This window comes from Chlorocebus sabaeus, chromosome 11 (genome assembly GCF_047675955.1).
Source record: "Chlorocebus sabaeus isolate Y175 chromosome 11, mChlSab1.0.hap1, whole genome shotgun sequence".
Lineage (NCBI taxonomy): Eukaryota > Metazoa > Chordata > Mammalia > Primates > Cercopithecidae > Chlorocebus > Chlorocebus sabaeus.
Genome location: NC_132914.1, coordinates 62352168 through 62373021, shown reverse-complemented (window position 1 = coordinate 62373021; position 20854 = coordinate 62352168). Strand labels below are relative to the sequence as shown.

Genomic DNA, 20854 nt, shown 5'->3' with positions numbered 1-20854 from the left:
CCCATCTCTACAAAAAATATAAAAATTAGCTGGGTGTGGTGCCATGCACCTGCAGTCCCGGTACTCTGGAGGCTGAGGTGAGAGGATCACCTGAGCCCGGGGAGGCTGACGCTGCAGTGAACCGTGATTATGCCATTGTACTCCAGCCTGGGCAACAGAGTGAGACCCTGTCCAAAAAAAAACCTGAAGCCATGATGTGCTTTGACAGAACCCCCAGGTAAATACATCTATCATGTGCCACATAATGATGCTTCAATGACGGACACCAAATATAACAGTGGTCCTGTAAGAGTACAATACCGTATTTTTATTGTACCTTTTCTATACTTAGATATGTTTAGACACACAAATATTTACCAGTGTGGTACAACTGCCTACAGTATTCAGTACAGTAACATGCTGTACAGGTTTGTAGCCGAGGAACAATAGGCTATATCATATAGCCTGAATGTGTAGTAGCCTGTACCATCTAGGTTTGTGTAAGTGCACGCTGTAATATTTTCACAATGACAAAATTACCTAACAACACATTTCTTAGAATATATCTTCATCATTATCACTTCTCAGCCTTTTGGCTAAGATCAGATGTAGAATACATCCTCATGATTAAGTGATACATGACTGTAACTCAGGAGCAATTAATTGCCTTATATATGTGAATAGTTAAGTATGAAAGTACACATTTGGATATGCCATTTTCTTCTCTAGTATTCTCAGGGAAATGTGTCTTGCTTTTGAGAAATAAATGTACTTACTTTTTATTTACATGCCAATGGTTCTCATTCCCATTTTTCATTGACTTCTATTAAAAAGAGAAAAGGATGTCACTCTGCTTACTCCAGTTAGTCTGAAGACCATGTTCAATATTTCATCTCTGCTGTACTCAGTGACACAGTACATGGAGCTAGCATGGTTGTTATGGTCAGATAAGCAGCTTAGCAAGATGACACTAGAGTTTGAGAGAGATGTGGCCTGAGTTCCTCTTCTTCCAGCTTCTGATGATCTGATACTATGCCACACAGTGTGCTTGTCCTATGCCAGTCTGCGCTGAGATGGGTATGTCTTTGAATCAAGGTCCTTTCAATTATTTTCAAGTATTCTCAGTCTCTTCATGTGCAATGCCATCATTCAAAGTTCAATTTAAGAATCATCTTTACCAACTGATTTCAATAGAAAGTAATTTTTCTCCAATATCCCCTGAAATACTGGCTGCCTGCCTTATGTGTTACCCAGGCAATGGATTTTCTCTATAAGCTGAGTATTCTGTGTCTGCCTTCTTTGCATTGCTGCTGTGACCTGGAGGTGGGAGAGAAAAATGGGAGAAGAATGCAAGGAAGGAGAGTCATGTTCTGATTGGAGTCAAAAGTTTCCTTTTGTGCATTTTATGCCCTATGTCCCACCATCAGACATTCTTCTGAGTCCAGTTGCTCAAGAGTAACCACCATCCTACCCATTCTTGCCTGCCCAATACCACACAGGCAATACAATGCAGGCACAATATGAGGAAATCATGCATGTCACTGGCCCACTGATCTTGCAAGGTGTACAAATAAAATTGCTTGAATAACTTCTATTATCATAATATATTATGGTAATAGTATATTAAATATAACGTGATATTTAACAATATAACAATATATTAAATATATGATATTTAATACTATAACAATATATTAATATGTTACATTTAATAATATAACAATATATTAAATATAACATATATTTGATATATTACATTATATATTCTTATTGAATATTAAATATTATAGCCATAATACTTAACAACAGGTAAGTTGACAGGTGCTGACCATTCAGAACAGACATGTGGAGTAATTAACTGGTACATGGTGACTAAATGTTACTTATTGGAAATGTTGGGTTTTGGAAAATTTTTTCCATTATTTTCTCAGAAACTTGTGGCATAACTAAAATTTGTCCTTAGAACACGTGTATGGACAAAATATTGTAACTGAGTCTGCTCCAAGTTAGGAAGCAGAGCCCTACAGGGCACACAAGAAAAACAGCATAAAGCCACCACCTTGTCAGCATTTGTAACCCATCTGCCTGTACTACACCCTTATTGCTAGTCTCAGTCAATCCCATGGGGCAGTCACTCTGCCTCAGGAATGCCAGTGAGCAGGAGTGGGCAATTTGACGTGTATCTTCCGGATGATTGCCAAATCAGAGCCCTGCCCTAAGCCTTCCGTTTGCACCCTTCCAACCCTGACAGGCCAGCCCTGTGGCCTTCCTTGCTCAGAGAAGTTTTATTTTCTGAAAGAAAAGAAATGCTAGGCCTTTCTTATGCAAGAAGCAAGGGATCATGGGGCAAGCAACTGACTGAAAAAAAAGAGGTTAAGGACTACTTCCCTGGGGGCACGAGATTCAAGTATGGAAGGGCTCAAGGTCATCCGAGAGTAACCTCGCCTGCAAGTGTTCAAAACGGGTCCTGATGTGCCTTTGCCTACGAGTATTCACAATGGGTTCTGATGTGGAAGGGGTTCCTGGTTTGCTTTTCCAAAGTATTCTAGTAAATCAAACCATGAGTGTGAATCTGTTACAGGTAGTCAGGCATGAGCAGGGCAGGAGAGGGTTCTTCCCCCCACCCACTAGAAATGTGGGGTGATTGGCAATCATCCCAGTGCCTCTCTAAAAATGGTAATTCGGCAGCCAGGGAGAGACAAGCTCCTGATGGTCCACACCTGTTAACACTAAAAGTGTTAACCGAATGCAGACCCCAGGGAGAAGCAGCTTCTTGGGCATGCGTGTTAAGAGACAACATGGCGAAGGCTCACGTTCCAGGGGCACAGGCCACCCGAAAAAGCCTCAGATGGGCATGCGCATAACTCCCAAAACAGGCTGTGTGTGCTCAATTCCAAAGAGTAAGGAAAGCACTGCTCAGGCAAGCCCACCCTAAGGAAAGAATCATGGGCGAGCCTATAGTCATAGGATCAGGATTAAAGGCTTTTTTTTTTTTTTGCCTGTCTTCTTTTTCTCTCTTTGACTTTCAGGCGCCCACTTGGATCTCTTCCAAGGGATCTTTCTTGTCTTATTAAGGCAGGTGAGGATGTCATTTGATCTGAGCTTTTCATTCCTTTGTTAATTTCCCAAATATAGAGCTCCTCTCCACACAAGGCAGCGTGGTGAGATGAGTAAGACAGAGTCCTTGACTTAAAGATACATACAAATCCCCATCCCTTCCGTTCACATTCTCAGGATCTAATTGTTTCATTTCCTCAATGTGAGTTAGTAATTACAGAAAGTGACATGAGGCCAGGTGCCATAATTACAGAAAGAGACATGAAGACAAGTGCCGTGGCTCACACCTATAATCCCAGCACTTTGGGAGGCCGAGGTGGGCGGATTACCTGAGGTCAGGAGTTCGAGACCAGACTGGCCAACATGGTGAAACCCCGTCTCTACTAAAAATACAAAAGCCAGGCATGGTGGCAGGCACCTGTAATCCTAGCTACTTGGGAGGCTGAGGCACTAGAATTACTTAAACCCAGGTGGCGGAGATTGCAGTGAGCTGAGATCGCGCCATTACACTCCAGCCTAGGCAACAAAGTGAAACTCCATCTCAAAAAAAACCAAAAACAAAAACAAAAAAAAAAGGAAAGAAAAAAACATGATAATCTGACATTTTCTGTTCATAGAGAATCATGGGAACCATTGTAACAAAGAAGTCAAGAGTGCTGGTGTGGAGTGGACCTTGATTTGAATACTCATTCAGCTCTGCCACTTACTAGCTGTAGGCTCATATGCAAGTTACTATCCTCATCTGTTAAAAAGGAATAATATCTAATGTTATATAAAATGTAAAAATTATTTCACACAATGCCATTCACATAGTAAATGTTCAATAATAGTTAGCAAAAACCTCAGGACATATATAAGTGGCAATGTGAAATTAATACAGCAGAAGCTCAGTTCACATAGATGTTAACCCTTCAAACAAGCCCTGCATTGTATAAGTATCCCACAAAAAGAGTAAGGGAAGAAGATCTTATATCATTGGAGTGAGTGACTACCATGGACCAGCCACCGTTACTCACTTTACTTCATGTAACCTGCACAATAGCCTCGTGAGGTAGATATCATCACCATTTTGCAGATGAAAAAACTGAAGCTAAGCAAAGTTGACCTGACCAAAATCACGTAGCAAGTAAGATAGGAGTCCAGCTTCATCTCATTCCAATATGAGTGCGTTTTCCTCTTTTCCATTGGCTCTCAAAGTTTGGTCTTAAAGGGGCTGTATCAGCATCACCTGGGAACTCATTAGAAATGCAAATTCTCAGCCCTACCCCAAACCCACTGGGTCAGAAACTCTGGGGTTGCAGCCCAGCCATCTGTGTTTCACACTCAGATGACACACAATCAAGTCTGAGAACCACTACTCTAGCCATGCGTTTCCTCTTCAATTAGGATCCGACTCCTTATTTTGTATTTAACAAGGAGTATGAAACAAAGCCCGGGCTCTGAATTTGAATTCCTCAGCAATAATGTGTCAAGTAATCTTAAACAAGCAAACCTTTGGCCCATTCCAGCCCATGGTGCATGTGCGGAAGAAAAGTAGACATTAATGTTGGGGCCATTTTTTATATTCTTAAACCCGTAAGCTAGTCTCCTTAGAGGATATTAAAGCTTTGCTGGTGTCACAACTAGTGGTGTCACTTCCCACCATTCCTGTTAGTCTTGGGCAACATGATACATGTATTAAGCTCCTACTATGTGCCACTGGGAGAAGAGTGGAGAACAAAATCAGCAAAGCCTCCCCTCAAGGAGCATATGATCCAATTCCCAGCAGGGGACTCTTGTTGGTCATTCCTAGAATCCCAAGACCCTCCTCTTTTATCGTTCCCCCTACCAAACCTATCTACATTTAGAGTGGGAATAACTATAACTTCTAGGCAAGTAACTGTAACTCCTAAGATCATTTACTCAAACTCCCCTGGATCACACACAGCCTGTCCACCCAATGTAGTATAGCTGACTCCTCTGGTCTGAATGTGCCCCCTCAAAATTCACATGTGGAAACCCTGACCCCCAAGTGGATAGTAATTAGGAGGTAAGGATTTGGGGGGATTACTGTGACTCATGCCCTCATAAAAGAGGCCCCAGAGAGACGCCTCGTCCCTTCCACCACGTGAGGACACAGCAAAAAGTACCCTCTATGAGCCAGAAAGTGAGTCCTCACTAGACAATGAATCTGCCAATGCCTTGATCTTCCACTCCCCAGCCTCCAGAACTGTGGGAAACAAGTTTATAAATTACCCAGTTTATGATATTTTGTTATAGCAGCCTGAACAGACTAAAACACTGACCAAATGATAAGGATCAGAGAAAAGCCAATCAAGCTTGGAGAAATCATTTTCCAAGCACCCACTGTACCAGCAGCCCAAGAATCACTCAGAATTATCCTGGCCATTATGCTGTGTGCCTGTGAATCTCAGCATGGGTCTGAAGAATCAGCTCTGCCAAGCCAGGACCCAGATCCTCCAGCATTTTAGTTCAGTGTTCTCTGAGCTCCCCGGGTGATGGTGTGATGCTGGAGTCATCACAAGTCATCAACCTCACTAGCCAAACGGCAAATACCCTGAATTTGCTCTTATTGACTATGAGAACCACATTGCTTCACACTGAAAACAAGTACTATTTGAAGAATAAAAGGACTCCTAATCTATATTCCACCTGCTGCTAGCTCTGTCTTTGAAAGCCATTGCCTTCACTGAATGATTCCAGCTGGTGCTCTCTTATGTGCTGGCTTTTATGGGCTGTAAGGACGGATACATAAGGTGTAGGTCAGTTTTTTAGGGAATCTAGAAGCCTTGCCCTCTCAACTCAACACATGCTTCTCTTTTCTTCTTCCTTGTATCCTGGAATTAATGGGGATAAATGTTGCTAAAGCATCTAATTAAATGTTCTTAGACAATTCTGGTCTGTACACTGACCAGAAAACAGAAATGACTTCATCTGAAAGAAGAGAACTAATACATGTGGGAAAGAGGAGTGATCAACTGTAATATTTATGTTTTCCTGTCTCCTGTGTGAATTCATAGGCAACTTCCAGAATAAAATCCTTACATGTTTTTTCCATCAATTGAAGAATTTGAATCTCTCTTATTGGCAGAGTTTTTCCTTGTTTAAATTTCCCTCCCACCTCACAATGTGCCTGCTACAAGTTTGTGTCATAAATCCTAGTATAAAATTCCCTGTTGCTTAACTTGCCCATAAATGTGGAGCATGTAGTCATGTTATATGATTCCTGACCTGAACATAAATTCCCTGTAGTCTAGAGGCGCCTTAAGGAGGAGCTAATATGTTCACCTGCTTGTTTTCCAGGCAATAATCCCAGAACAGGTGAAATGGGGAGGAAATTTAAATAAGATCAAAAGGTAGGTTCAAAAGAATGGACAAAGCCATCTGGAAAGCCTCAGTGCTGCCCATCTCAAATATAAGACCCAGTGGAGTTTTAAGTGAAATTTCTAGTTTTCCCTTCTTTTTGACCAACTAAATGTCAGAAACAAAAGATAACTAGAAATTCCACTTAAACTTCCACTGGGAATTTTAAGGAGGATGCTCATTTTTTCCAGTGGTTGGTTAAGATAAGAGCAAGTGAAAAAATACTGGTTTCTTCTAAGTTCATTGTCAACAACCTCTTTCTCCTCTTCATCCCCTGGCCTCCACTCTTGTTGCTTGAATGTGTGTTTAGCTTTCTCTAGCATTTTACCTTGCAGAATGAGCTTGGGGCATTTGGAAGTTATTTGTTGAGTTATACAGGGAGATTTTTATTTTGGATTTCAAATTACTCTGCAGATGACAACACTGCATTGCTGAAAAGAATTTTCTGAACAAGAAATAACTGTTCCACTATGCACTCATAAAAATTAAAAATAAAAAGTTAAAAAGAAATAACTGTTCCAGTAGGAGTGTAAATTGATACAGCCTTTAATATAATTTGGTAATATGTATCAAAATCCTTGAAATTATGACCATTATTTGACCCAGTAATTCCACTTGTATGAATTCATCCTTAAAAATTATTGTACAAAGACAAGAACAGATATGAACAAGGATGTTCATTGCAGCATTGTTTAGTACAGTAGAAGTTTGAAACAACCTAAATGTCTAGAAATAAATGATTGGTTAAATAAATTCTGCTAAATCCATAATGAGAACTATTATGCAGTCATTAAAATGATGACAGAGATTACATGTTTGGATAAGGATGAATGTCTATCTTATGGTAGCCATTTATGCCTCGTCTTCCATTATTGGAATGCTAAGCATGTGGGAGTTATTTATAGCCTACTGCTCAAGGTCATTGCCAAAGTCTGATTGCAAAAATTCAAAAATTTGCAACCTCAGGCATAAATGGGTTAATAAGTGAAAAAAGCAAGCTACTAAACAAGTTGTATAGCTATTATCTCTCTAAAAATTATATGTATATGCACATATGATTTATGAAATGTCTCCTATGAAATTCTTTTTAACAGACCACACACTGAAGTTCAATAAGTACACATTAAGAATTTGTCATGCTAAAATATGATTATGTTTTGTCCTACAATTATATATAGTGAAGTAAAATCCACAAGTATTTCGCATTAAGATTTGAGCCTTCAAAGCCTCTCCCATGTTGGGCTCATTATGCTCATGCTATTTTTGGGTCAACATGACATGCCTCCCTCTTCCATTTTGAATGTTTTTCATTGAAAAAGAAAAAAAACAGGTTTTATTTGCGGCAGTTTTTAGGAACTCTTACATAAATAAGAACACACACATCCAGGACAGCTATTTACACATAGTGTCAGAAAATATTTCATTGTAGTGGCTTCTCTTGAATAGAGGCCAAAGCCTGAGTTGGAATTGGCTAAAAAGAAAAAAAAAAAAAAAAAAAGCCTTACAAGTAAGTTTCTCTAGAACAGATTTAGTGCACATTTCTGTGCAAGAGCTTTAAACACATTTCCATTCTAATTAAAAATATAATTGGCAACATACGTCTTTATGCTATGAATATTTTGGTAGAGGCAATTCAAAGGCCAGCAATTATATACACCTCTAAAAAGCTTAATTATTCACTAAAGGAGAAAAACAAGTTTTTAAACAAACAAAAAAAGCTGTAATATTAACTTTTGACATCTAATTCTCCAACTTTGGTGATTTACTATTATAAATGATGCTATAAGCTGAAATCAAAAACAAAACTCCTACTCTAGCCACTAGTGTAACCCTCAACTCTGGCTGCCCGCCCTCATACAGTGACCACCCACTAGTGATTCTGACTTTATATGTCTGGAGTAGAACCCACACATCAGGATTTTTTAAAAGCTTCCTATGGACTCTAATACATAATCATAATTTAGAAGTCCTGTACCTTTATAACGTATAGCCCTTGATTAGCAATTACTCCAACACCTGAAATGAATGAAGTGCTATAAGATTTAAACAGTCTTAAAACATCACTTAATCCAACCCTTATTTTGCAGCGGAAGACACTCAGGCCTGGCAACTTCCTTTATTATTTTCTTATTTTAGCGATAAAAGAGAGGGTGAAACCTAGTTTCCCAGGGGATTGTCTTCATCCCCCTCTCACATTTACTCAATTCTCAACTATTTTTTCCACACTAGGCACAAAATTCTATAGCCACCATCTCCCTATTCAGTGAGTGGGATTTTAAGTCCTCAATACAGACTAGGACAAAAGCCACTTTGCTGAATACTTTTGCTGCACCCAGCATTAGCTCACATCACCACAACTCTATAAGATGGGTACTATCCTTTCTTCATTTTATTGATAAGTAAACTGATATTCAAAGGACTTAAATATTTTGCCCAATGTCAGACAGCTGGAATTGGTAGAACTGAGATAGGAACCTAGATCTACTCAACTTCAAGTCATCAGAAAAGAGAATGATAGAGGAGCTCCACCTGGGGTAAACCCACAACCCAAAGTCCTGGTTATTATTAACTTAGAGATGAGATCTCACAAGAACCTATTCATATATTTCCATTTCCTTGTGTACTGCCAAGACAGCAGGAAGCAGAAATATAGCAATTGAATGGGAAGATGAGAAAAGTAAAGCTCTTGATACCAAGGGTAAAGGCTTTGTTGAGGAAATGCCACAAGTAATCATGGGCCTTTACCTGCAAGGCAGAAGTGCAGTCAGGAGTGCTCGGCTTTCACAGGATGCAAAAAACTCTGCCGTCATCCCTGGCAGGCCACCCAAGCAAAGCCTACGGCTGATTCCCTTTGAAATGTTCGTCAGGTCTCACGCTATCCATTGCGTGTGCTCCTCAATCTACCCGGCACTCCCTTTCCCTCCTCCTTCACCTGGCTAACTCCTACTCATCTTTCAACATCAGCTCAGTCTTCCTGGGCCCCCCGATCTCTGAAGACCATATCACATAGTCCTCTTTTGTGCATCCATAACAGCCAATGATACTGCCATCAAACCTTGCTAGGTTGACTTGTCTATTTACTTTTCTGCCTGCTACCAAAATGCCAGTTCCTTTCACAGGCCTCAGCCCATTCCCTAGCGCGGAACAGGCACTCAAAAAACCGATGTGGGAATAATACGCAAATAAACAATAAATGTGTACTCATTCCAGATAGGTGGATAGAATAAAGCATGGCAATGCATTTGGAACAGACAAAATGTTATGCTTTTCTTTATAATTATAGTTATAAAAATTATTTCCTTTACAATTCACAGTTGGCATTACCACCTCTCTTAGGAAGGGAAGTATTTCGTTCTGAAAAATTATTTTACCCAAACTGGAGCGCTCAGTGAGATGCTCCCCTCTCTCCCTACCTCACCCCTCTCCCCTGGTTAGGTCCTATAGTGAGGCTAGGACCAAAGCTCCAGAAACACGAATGAAGTTATTCTGCATCAAAAAGGAATGCACTTTGAAGTTTCATGGGCAATCCAGGAGGGAGTGTGCAGATGAGGAAGAAGAAGTCAGTGAGATGCTGAAAGCCTACATATTCCGCAATGTGGTTAACTCCTATTGACACTACAGTTCAAAAAAAGAAAAAACTAAACTCATGAATTATGCATGAATTTTTTTGTTTATTTTTGTGGGCTTTTTTAGCTTTTTTGAGGTATAATTAACAATTAAACTTGTTACAATCAAACTTCAAAGCATACAATATGATGTTTTGATATACGTACACATTATGTAATGATTACCATGATCAAACTAATTAACATATCCATCACCTCATATAGGTACATTTCTGTTGTGGGGAGATTACTTAAGGCCAACTCTCCTAGGTAACTTCAAGTACACAATATATTATTAACTATAGTCACTGTGCTGTACATTAAATCCTGGAACTTATTCATCTTAGAACTGCACGTTTGTATCCTTTGAACCCACATCTCCCCACTTCTCCCACTCCACCCCACCCTGCCCCTGGTAACCACCATTCTACTCTCTATTTTTATGCTAAACCCATGAGTTCTTAAGTTGTTTTAACATGTTGTAGATTCAAAGTGGCAGCCAAGTTTCACACTGTAGTTGATGTGGAGCAGGATGGAAACAGCCCATTAGGACAAAAGAGCAAAAAACAATGATTTCATCAGCTTCTCAGGCTTCCCCTAATGGCCTCCCCTGCAAAGCAGGACACTAGGAAAACTGCTAACCTGTTGAACAGACAACAGCCCTCAAAAGGTGATGGAAGCAATAAAGGAAGCTGCTGAATGAGCCAACAAATGAGGAGATGCGGTTGCAGCTAACTGCACAAGTCAGAATATTAGCTTAGAGCTTATTCGATGGGGCAAATGCAGTCAGACCTGGCAACTGTAGCTACTTCAATATAATGGAATGTCCAGGGCACAGCCCCAGCACTCAGAACAAGGGCTTCATCTCCTAAGTCACCAGGACATCGAGAATGGCCAAGGCTGCCACATGGAACGCACAATCCAAAGCATCCCCCGAGGGGTGACCATAAATGCCCCCTGGTCGGGGGTGAGAAAAGAAAGGGCAGGGCAGCTGAAACACATTCCATCATGCAGGATGGACTCAGGACTGAGGCAGGGACCCAGACTTAGGAAAAACAGAATGACAGAGGATGTTAGGAGGTGAACTATGTCAGGAATAGTCAAAGGAACTGGGAAGGCTTGGCCAGAGAAGACATGACCTGGGCATGAGAAGGGTGTGTGGCTTAAGGGGAGAGATAGAAACTCTTTTCCTATTTTTGAAAAGTTGCCCCACAAGGACAAAATGAAATGTGATCTATGTGGCACTAGAGGGCAGAGCCAAGACTAATGAGTGAAAAGTTTTAAGGACGCAAGATGAGGAAGTCGCCTCTAGCATCACGGTTTTCAGTGGTGACAATCCTGCCCCATAGGGAACATTTTGGAAATTTATACAGGCTTTTGTGACTTCTAATATAGTCATACTAGAGAATTTACATGTTAAAATACAAACATTTATTACAAGTTTCTTTCCTGGTCCTTCTCCTTTGTATTACAGTTAAGGCAAAATTCTTACTTTAAAAAGATTATATGTGTTAGTTACATTATGCATAGATTTCATTTTGGAGTAGAAAAGAAGCTGTTACCAAAAACACATTATAAAAATGGGGCCAAAAATACATTATGAAATTGAGTTTGCCAGCAATGGGACCTGCTGCTCTGGCAGAAAAGTGACAAACCAAAGGATCTTGGCCAAATCTGCCTATAAGCATTTTTGTGGGGTATGTTCTGTATTCTTCAAAATTTTGAATTAGTTGCTGACATTTAAACCCTGGGAGATATGAACACATCCAGCAAGTGGGCTGCACTGCTGCTTGGCAAAAACTCACCCTGGAAAAGGTAAGACAGCTCCCTTTGGAAAGGGGATCCATGTCTCTGGCCACCCGTCTGCACCCAGGCTCTCTTCACCCGCTTACATCACTGGCCGTGGCCTTTAGGGATCAGATTGTGGCTCCTGCTCTCCAATTCAAGCTCTCAATAAATCAACATAGTGCGCACTGGGGCTGGCATTCCTCCCTGGCAGAGATCCTATATGGGAGAGTGAGGGAAGACTGACTCATCTGCCTGGAAAGAAATCTCAACTTTTCAAGGTTGTGGCTGTTTGGGGGAATCTCATAAAGCCTATTCATGCTTCCCCAGAGAAGTACACAGCCACACAAAAGGTTGCTTATAATTTCAACAGATATTGGACCCCTTATATCTCATTCTGCTCAAAATTAAGATTCCAGCTCTAATATGCTGTGGAGCCCAGCTGGCTAACCAAATCATACTTCCCATCCCAACTCTAATTTGGGAGATTTTTTCTATGTGTAATCAGATAATTTTTGATAGACTCCCCATAGGGATAACGACATTTAGTCTGCTACACCTGTGGACAGTCGGGCAGCTACTGAATGCTAGTGAAATAACGGTTCTTTGAGTCAAGCAAGTAAGTAACATCTAAAATCTGCTATTCTTGGAAGCTGCCTGCTTCCCAGAGGTCTCCAGCCCAACCACAACCGATAAATAAAATCAATTTTAAGACCAGATGCCCTCCCTCACCAGTGACTCCTTAGGCCTGTAATTAAACAACGAAGACAGAGATATCAACTATGTTAGTGAGTTTTAAAAAATGAAATGTGGCATCGTTTATTTTCTGGAGAACAAATGCCTTGAAGCTAGTGCCTGGTCATATTAATATTTCATTTTTATGTTTGTCTTGCCAGTGATCCCCCAGTCCCTTCCTACTTTGCAGCATTCTCAGACTTCTTCAGAAGTCATGCATTTAAAAATATGTTTAAATACACATTCTTATAAAAACCGATTTCTCCTTGGTAAGAGGGGAGGGTTAAAAATACCCAGCATCCTCCCAAAAAATTACCAAGAAGCCTTTAATTTGGCACTTGTCCTTCCTGTGATTTAAACTCATCAAAACACAGCCGTCCCTGGATAAAATTAGAATCAGACATAACAAAAACAAGATATATAGAAGACTACTGGGAACAATCTTTAGAGATGATAAAAAAATAATAAATATGGGGAGAAACTGTGCTTTAAAATCACTCAATTTTAGATATATCCAGATCAATATATTAATACAAATACTGCGAAAAGTTGTATCATAGAAGTTGAATAATATTTTCATAAAACAAGGCAGTGTTTTCACAAGGCACCTTTCATCAAGCAATCTTACAACTTCAGAAAGCACTGGATAGAAAAAGGGAAATATTCCCCAAATCCAATAAAGCTCAGTTGCGCCATTTAAAATAACTGCCAAGAAATGGGACATTCTGGGACAGAATTTTGGATCAAACTACTGTGTTATTATATCATTGTTTAGAAATGGAAACTCAATTATGTTACAGAATGGCCTTTGTGAATTACTAAACGACTTTGAAATAATAAATGAAAACTTTCTTCTCAGATCCACTCTCACTGGAATATGAGTGCTTTCTCTACTTGGCGTGAAATACATGTCCTTAAGAGCAAATTGTTCTGGCCAGAAATGCTCATGCATTATGGCAAGGAGCAGAATTACAGCTTTTACTTAAAGCTTTGCACCATAGTGAGTTTTATACAGCGATAGAAATGCCCAGAAATGGGTCTCAGGGAGACTGTTTGTTGCTGTCATCGTTGACTTAAATTGCATACCCTTTGTGTTTTCCAAAAGTCAAACCCTTATTCACCTGTAAATACGCTAGAAAGTGGGGCAATGTATCAATAAAATAATGCCCCAACTCCCAGCTGATACGAACTAGTGCGTGTGCTAAAATAATACAATAAAAAGAAACTCTTGGACTTTAGCAAATTAAGTGGAAAGAGATATGGAAAAGTTCAAGACCAGTCAATAAAGTAAATAAACTATTTCTGTCCACCAGTCAAGTTTTGGAAGAGTTCATATAGATAAGTTTTACTACCCTTCTGGCATTAAGACATTAAAAGCTCCTTCTGGTCTTATGGATTTATTTTTTTTATTTATTTTTATTAATTAATTAATTATTGAGACAGAGTCCCCCTCTGTCACCCAGGCTAGAGAGAAGAGGTATGATTTAGCTCACTGCAACCTCTGCCTCCCGTGTTCAAGCAATGCTCCTGCCTCAGCCTCCTGAGTAGCTGGGATTACAAGCACCCACCACCATGCCCAGTTAATTTTTGTATTTTTAGTAGAGATGGGGTTTCGCCATGTTAGCCAGGCTGGTCTTGAACTCCTGACCTCAGGTGATCCACTCGCCTCGGCCTCCCAAAGTGCTGGGATTACACGAGCCACCACACCCAGCCTGGGTTTATTTTTAACAGAGTTATGAATATAACCAAGATCAGATCCCATCTGAGTACATTGCCTCCAAGATCCAGATCTTCTGCTTCAGGATCACCATGTGAGTATCTGCAGCAAAACCTTCCAGCCAAGTGGAAATCACATGGCACCCACTGCCTAAACCCTACATGTTCCTGTGCAGGCCTATCCCTTAGGTAGGACAAGTTGGGCAGTGGCTCTGGACCCTACATTTAAAGGGCAAGGATTGAGAAAGTCTTAGGGTACTGCACCATATCCTCTTTTCTGAATACCACTAACTTCCCTCTCCAACTTTCTGTCCCAAGTGGGCTTTGAAAAATGAGAATAGAGTGGACTCCTTCCAAGTGAAACTTTCTAGTGTGGGTCCCATACAGGTTTTATTACCCTGGTCCAAGACCCCAAGTCCCTGCTTTAAGGTATGGCCCTGCTTTAGGTACATTTCAGTAGTGGCCTTTCCCAGAGTCCCGAGAACTCAGAAGGAGGTTGTGGCAGGCCCTGCAGCACAAGGTCTCTTTCCTCCTCCAGAGATGGGGTCTTGTGGGCCTTCAACTGGGAAAGAAACTCCAGAAAGGCACAGGATATAGATCTATATTTTGTCTCTCAGATGAGACCATTTTAAGATGTCATCAGAGACTGTTTCTGAACATATTTTCTAAATCTAACATCAAACAAATTAATGCCTCAAGACACACTTTGGATTTCATATTACTTGGCTTTATTTTATTGAGGGAGTCAATCTTGTCTTTCAATAGAATTCACTGGTTCCAACAATTAATGACATAAATCCAGGAATGAGAGTGTCAGAGAAAAATCTGTTCTGTGCCTTCTTCCTCCTCCCTTAGCCCTGGGATCATTGAGGTTGTGTTTCTATAATGCAGGAAGCTGCCTTTGATTTTTCTTTTAGAAACTATGCAAAATAAAAAAGATTTGAGGGCCAGTGTAACTTCTTGAGAAGGACAAGGAAAAGAGCCAGAATCCCAGTGGTGCCGGAAAGACTCGGGGGCACATAAACCTCAAGGTCAGTCCTGCCTAGAAGCTGAAAGAAATCATAATAAGACTTCGTCTCTTTTCATCTTCAAAGTCCTCCATAAGCTCTAAATCATGTATCCCACCACACTACTGTAATCATGCGATTTGGCAGAAGCAGGAGACCTTTTATCTCTGGAGCTCAAAGCACTCTATAAATGCCAATTAATCCTTACAACTGCCCTGGGAGGTGATGGAATATTGGCGGACCTACTTTGTACATAGAGAAGTTATGTGATTTGGTCCAACCCACACAGCAAATTGGCAGCAGAAATAAGTTGGGAACTTGATCTGGAGGTTCTATTCCTGGGACACCTAAGGCTGAAAGCCTAGTCTGTATTTAAAGCATCTACATGGTAGCTGGCACATAGTAGATGCTTAGGTAATAATTTTTGAATGAATGAATAAGTTAGATATTCGTATTTCCAACTGCCTGCTGAATGTGCCTAAGCTGTGGTAACATCCCCAACTCAGGTTCAAATTTCTTATCCAAATTTACTTTGACTCTTGGGTTTCCATTCATTCATTCTCCAACCAGAACACCTACTATAGCAGAAACCCTCTCCTGAGCCCAGTAGATAGAGCGGTGAATAATACAGGCAGCAGCCGTCTCTCAAGGAATTTACATCCGGAGAAAACAAGGTAGACAATAATGAAGAATACAAATAATGTTAGATAAGAAGAGTGGAGTGATGTGACAATACATGAAAGCCAGTCGCTGGAGACCAAAGGGTCATCCAGTTGCCACTGCAGGTATAGGGCAAGAGCCATTTGCCAGGGCCCAGGTCACTAAGAATTTTTTTAGTGTTCTGGCAACTTAAGGAAAGAAATTCCACTTGCTTCTATTCCACTACAATTGACAGCAAGACTTTAAGTCAGAAAAGGTCTAATGATTTGTCTTCAGAAATAATGAGAAAGAGGCAAACTGGTGATACTGTGTTGTAAGGAGTTCAGGGATGGAATAGGTGATGGCAGCTTCTGAACTACAGGCCAGGGTTAAGACTGGTCCCCAGAGCCCGTCTGAACCTAAGCGTTGCCCCAAGGCATAATATTAAAAGTCCTGTGCATCCCAACAGAAACTGCGTACTTCTTTTATTTGCCACTTTGTCCATTCATTCACTTTATATTTATTGAGTATCTACTATGCGTCAAGCTCCAAATGCATCTCTGCCCTCAATGGCCCCACCACAAGCCAGGCCAACAATGATCCATCTAGATACTCTTTTATTTGACACACAGCATATTTTTTTAGTTACAAGATGATTTTTGGCCCAGTAGTAACGAAAAAGGGGTCACATAGAGATAAATTATCAGCAGTTTTTTTGTTTGTGTTTTATCCCTGTCATGGCAAATTTGTAGTTTTAAAAGTGTACTATTCAGCATCAATTGCAGTTTTTTCTTTTTTAAAAAAAAAAAAAAACCTAATATAATTTATTTTTATAAAAGGAGTTTTAGGTTTACAGAAAAATTTATTGGAAAGTACAGAGTGTTCCCACTCCCTTCCTTTCCTTATCTCTCTATTCTGGATCAGTCCTCGAAATGTGCTTGTCTGCTTCCATAAAGGAGCTAATAAGATCACTAAGCACATTAACCTCATGCTTTTCAAATCCCTCTAATATTACAAAAACAATTGTTAGAAGAACTCAGGTTACAGACAAAGCTCCTGCCTTTCTGACACAGAATTCAGAGCCAGCTGTGAACACATAAAATTCCATTCATGCTTATTGGACCTAAGGTGGCATTATTATAAGGAGCAAACTCCAACATCTCTCCTGCGCTCGCTTTTCCCCTATCCTGAATTTAACTTAGTGGAGCTGAGGAAGAGGAGGTGGAGGAGAGGAGCTGGTCCTCCTGGCAATAGTAGCAGCAATACCTAGACGTCTGCAGTGCTGCTGGACTTGACTGTGAATGTTTCTATTTTTCTCAAGGTACACAACATTACCCCAAAGCCCATGAGCCTTTGAGGAAGCAGTTCTGTAAAGATGGATTCTTTAGTCTCATGTTCTGTATCTTCTACTTGCTTCTCCAAGTCACTGTAGTTTCCTCTTTGAACATAACTAAGTGGGCTTAAATTCCATTAAACCTCTCCTGCACTGTAACTGAAATTTAGCCTAGGGCAACAAAAATTTTCCTCACAACTGTTCACAGTTCTCTTTTCATTCTATCATAGAATTAACAATGCAGAGTAAGCCCAAAGATAGAGAGTGAAGGAGAAAATGAGAATTTAAAGGCTGAGCTGATCCTCAAATTAAAGACTTATTCTCTATAGGTGAGGGTTCTCAGAATAGAATCCCCCTGAGCCTATCTAAGAATATGGCGGTTGGCTCTGAAATTTCTCAGAAAATCAGAAACCACCCAGCACCTCAGGAATATATTCATAGATCAACTGGAAATGCAGGAAGGGTCCTTTCTTAGAGATCATTTAATCTAGACTCCTGAAGATTTTGTCAATGAAGAAATTGTGGCCCAAAACAGTGGAGAAACCAGGCAGGCCTACATCAGAGTCAGGAGAAAACAGAAACTCAATGTCCTGATTCTTCTTACTTTTCACCATACACAGATATTGCTCCCTGCACACATGCATACATACTTAAAATCTACTTTCTACAGAGTTTAAGTTCACTTTAATCATCTGCAGACTGAAAATGAACAGGGATGCTTTGGTCAACCAAAGATATGTCAATGTCCAAAACCCCTGAAATAAGCTGGAAAAAAGTAATTGGCATCGCTGGTCCCTGGAAACTGTGTGGCCCTTTCTCCCCGACACTTTCATGCCTGCAAGCAAAATTCTCTGTCACATACATGCGCAACTATCTCTGTTTCCCAGAGATCCTGAGGGCAGCCAGCTAAGGCTAAAAGGCCTCAATGACAGAGCAACTAAAGTTTTCTCTCTATACTCTCTGGGCTGAAAGCTGGGCCTGCCCACTCTGTTCTATCCACTGCCGGTTGTAACTTACGAAATTGTGCTACAGTTGATTGGGTGCCAGGTCCTGGACTAAGTGATTTTCTTTTGTCCTCACAATTACCCCTATCAGTCCAATGGGAAAACTGAGACTCAGTTAGGCGAACCCACTGGTCTCCCTCCAAAACCTGCTGCTGCCTTCCTGGCCATGTTCTGGTCAACCAGGAGTTGGCTCTTCTCTGTTCTAAAAGTGGAGTGGCAGCTGTGAGGACTCCAAAAGAAGACCAGTTCCAGAAGCCAAGCCAAAATTACTGATGTGCTTTCTGCCCCCAGGAGTTGGAGGAACTGTACCTAAGCTCTTGGACTCAAGACTCACATTACTAAACATCAGGATGGCCAGGCACAGTCAGTATATTACAACTGGGTGCCCCAAATCTACAAAACTTTTCCTCCAAGTCCCAACATTCTATATTTTGTGCAATCAATTTCCCTCCTTCCTATGAGAGTCTCAGGAGGAGCATTGTGTCCTTTTCCCTGGAAAATCTCTTCTTGCCACTCCTCTTACCAGGTGACTGGCCCCTGTTGACCTTCTGTGCATTTTACAGAAATTGTCCTCTTCACGGCATCTTTGCTTTGTGGCGGCAGATTGGGGGTGACATCATCACAGCCATACCCATGTAACACCAGAAGTGTCCCTGCTGCCTAGTCTTCCACCATTGAAAATCCACCCCTTCTGTCCATATGTTGTGCTATACCAGTGAGGGGATGTTGACGTTCAGGGGGGATGAATCCATATCTGCAGGTGGATGAAGCAAGGGATTTCACATAAATGATTCTCTAATTCTTACCTAGCTGTGATGGCCTCTAAGCTCCAAGGTCACAGCTCAGGTGGCTGAGCTGACCTTTGAACCCAAATTAGCCTGGTTCACAGCTCATCATTACCTGATGCTGCCTCCTATTTCTGGAACTTTCTCCATTTTGGAGATACTCCTGGAACATCCCTAGACATGGCCTCCCACATTCCCCACTCCTACTTTCCATGGTGTTCGTCATTGCTCAGTTTTCCTCAAACTTAAGAAATACAGAAAAATACGGGCCCACAGCTCAGTGTAAAGGAAAGTTTAAAGCTGTGGTTTTCTGTGATCACTTAGTGTCAACACAGTTATGAACCTAAAAGCAAACGTGGGCACTAAAATTAAATGGCACTGGTTAAGTGTTTGGTTATAAGGTAGTCATAGATGTGATCCAAAATCAGGTTAGATTTGGTTTTTTAAAATATCAAGACATTAAATGTATTCAGTAATAAAATATTGAAATTAAAAAGTCAAAATTTAAAACTTTTCACTGAAATGATGGATTCCCTGGGAATCCATGGTGAGCAAATTAAGCAATAGAGGGGAAGATCACCTTCCCTTTCTCACAGGTGGGTGCCGGAGGCCCCCTGGACTTCGAGATAGGAGTTTCTGTGTGTGCATGCAGGAAGAGGAGGGACTCTTATAGCTAACATTTATTGAGTGCTTACTTTGTGCAAGACTGGTTAAGCACATTATATGTTTTATTTATTTAACCCTCCTATGAGGGTTATCATCACAGCAATCTGCTATGAGCTAGGTACTCTTATCTCTGCTTTTACTGATGAACAAATCAAGACCTAGAGAGATTAAATAATTTGACCAGGGTCACACAGTTAGTGGAGAAACACTTGTCTATGGTCACAGCTCAAGCTGCTAACCTGCACACTAGTTCTCTCTCTCTCCCACGTGCAACCCTAATGAGGAATGTCAGCACAGTCAGTCAACTTTGGTTCTCCTCACTTTCTTTTTACCACCTCTGGTTGCACCAGCACTGATTCTGGGCATCACACAAAAAGCCTGCATGGGCACTCCCCACAGCGCCAACTCAGCGTCAGGCTCACGACAGTGGCTTAGGAAACACTTGGCTTGTTGTGAAGGAGTAAAATGCTTTAAATAATAGATGAGTGTGGTGTGTGTGTAGTGTTGTTTGTTTCCATTTTTCTTATTATTCCATTCCCCTTTTTATGGATCACCAAACACTGGCTGGAGCAAATCCAAGCAAGTTAACTTTCCGTTATTGACAGAAGGACAAGGAAACTAAAATGAAGATCATATCCCCCAAGTAGGCCCCCACATGCCTTCTCCATCTCCTCTGGAACCTGGTGGATTTTTGAAGAGACAAAGCTCTTACATTTCTGTTATGGGGATGAGATTTAGGGCAAAAATTATGAGGCCTAACTGATGCGGGACATTCTCTCTGACTTGGGGCAGGTGGGCTGTATTCCCGGCTGCTTGGCTCTTTCCTCTCTTCCTTGGCTATTTCAGACAGGCACTAAAGGAGCCCAGAGATATCTCTAGCGGTCACCTGAACCCCAGCTTCGGTGACCACCTCTGTCACAAAGACACTGTGCAGAGAGACTTGATTGAAAAAGCATATGTTCAAACCTGATTGAACTTGCTAACTTAAAGAGGCATTAAAGTCAGGAAATGAAAAAGAGATGAGCTGTATTAGTTTACCTTTGGGACCCGAGATAGTATATTTATACAGTCGCCATGAGGTAACAATGTGGAAGGGTTCCAAGGCTTGGCATGATCTAACCTGCAAGTCTATTTTCTTGTTTTCCGGTCTAGAATCCTCTCCTTGGGGGAGCTGAGAGCT

The 20854-nt window shown here is 40.9% G+C and overlaps 2 long non-coding RNA genes across 2 annotated transcripts in view; one reads left to right on the top strand and one right to left on the bottom strand.

Annotated features, from left to right (window-relative positions):
- The window catches only part of LOC140712862 (uncharacterized), an 81661-nt gene extending 77774 nt beyond the window's left edge, over positions 1-3887 (top strand). Inside the window, exon 4 of the long non-coding RNA XR_012094665.1 lies at positions 3654-3887. This is a non-coding gene — a long non-coding RNA (uncharacterized lncRNA). The remainder of the gene's footprint in view (positions 1-3653) is intronic.
- LOC119623874 (uncharacterized) overlaps positions 1-20854 on the bottom strand; it is a 101423-nt gene that overhangs the window by 60960 nt on the left and 19609 nt on the right. The window lies entirely within an intron of this gene.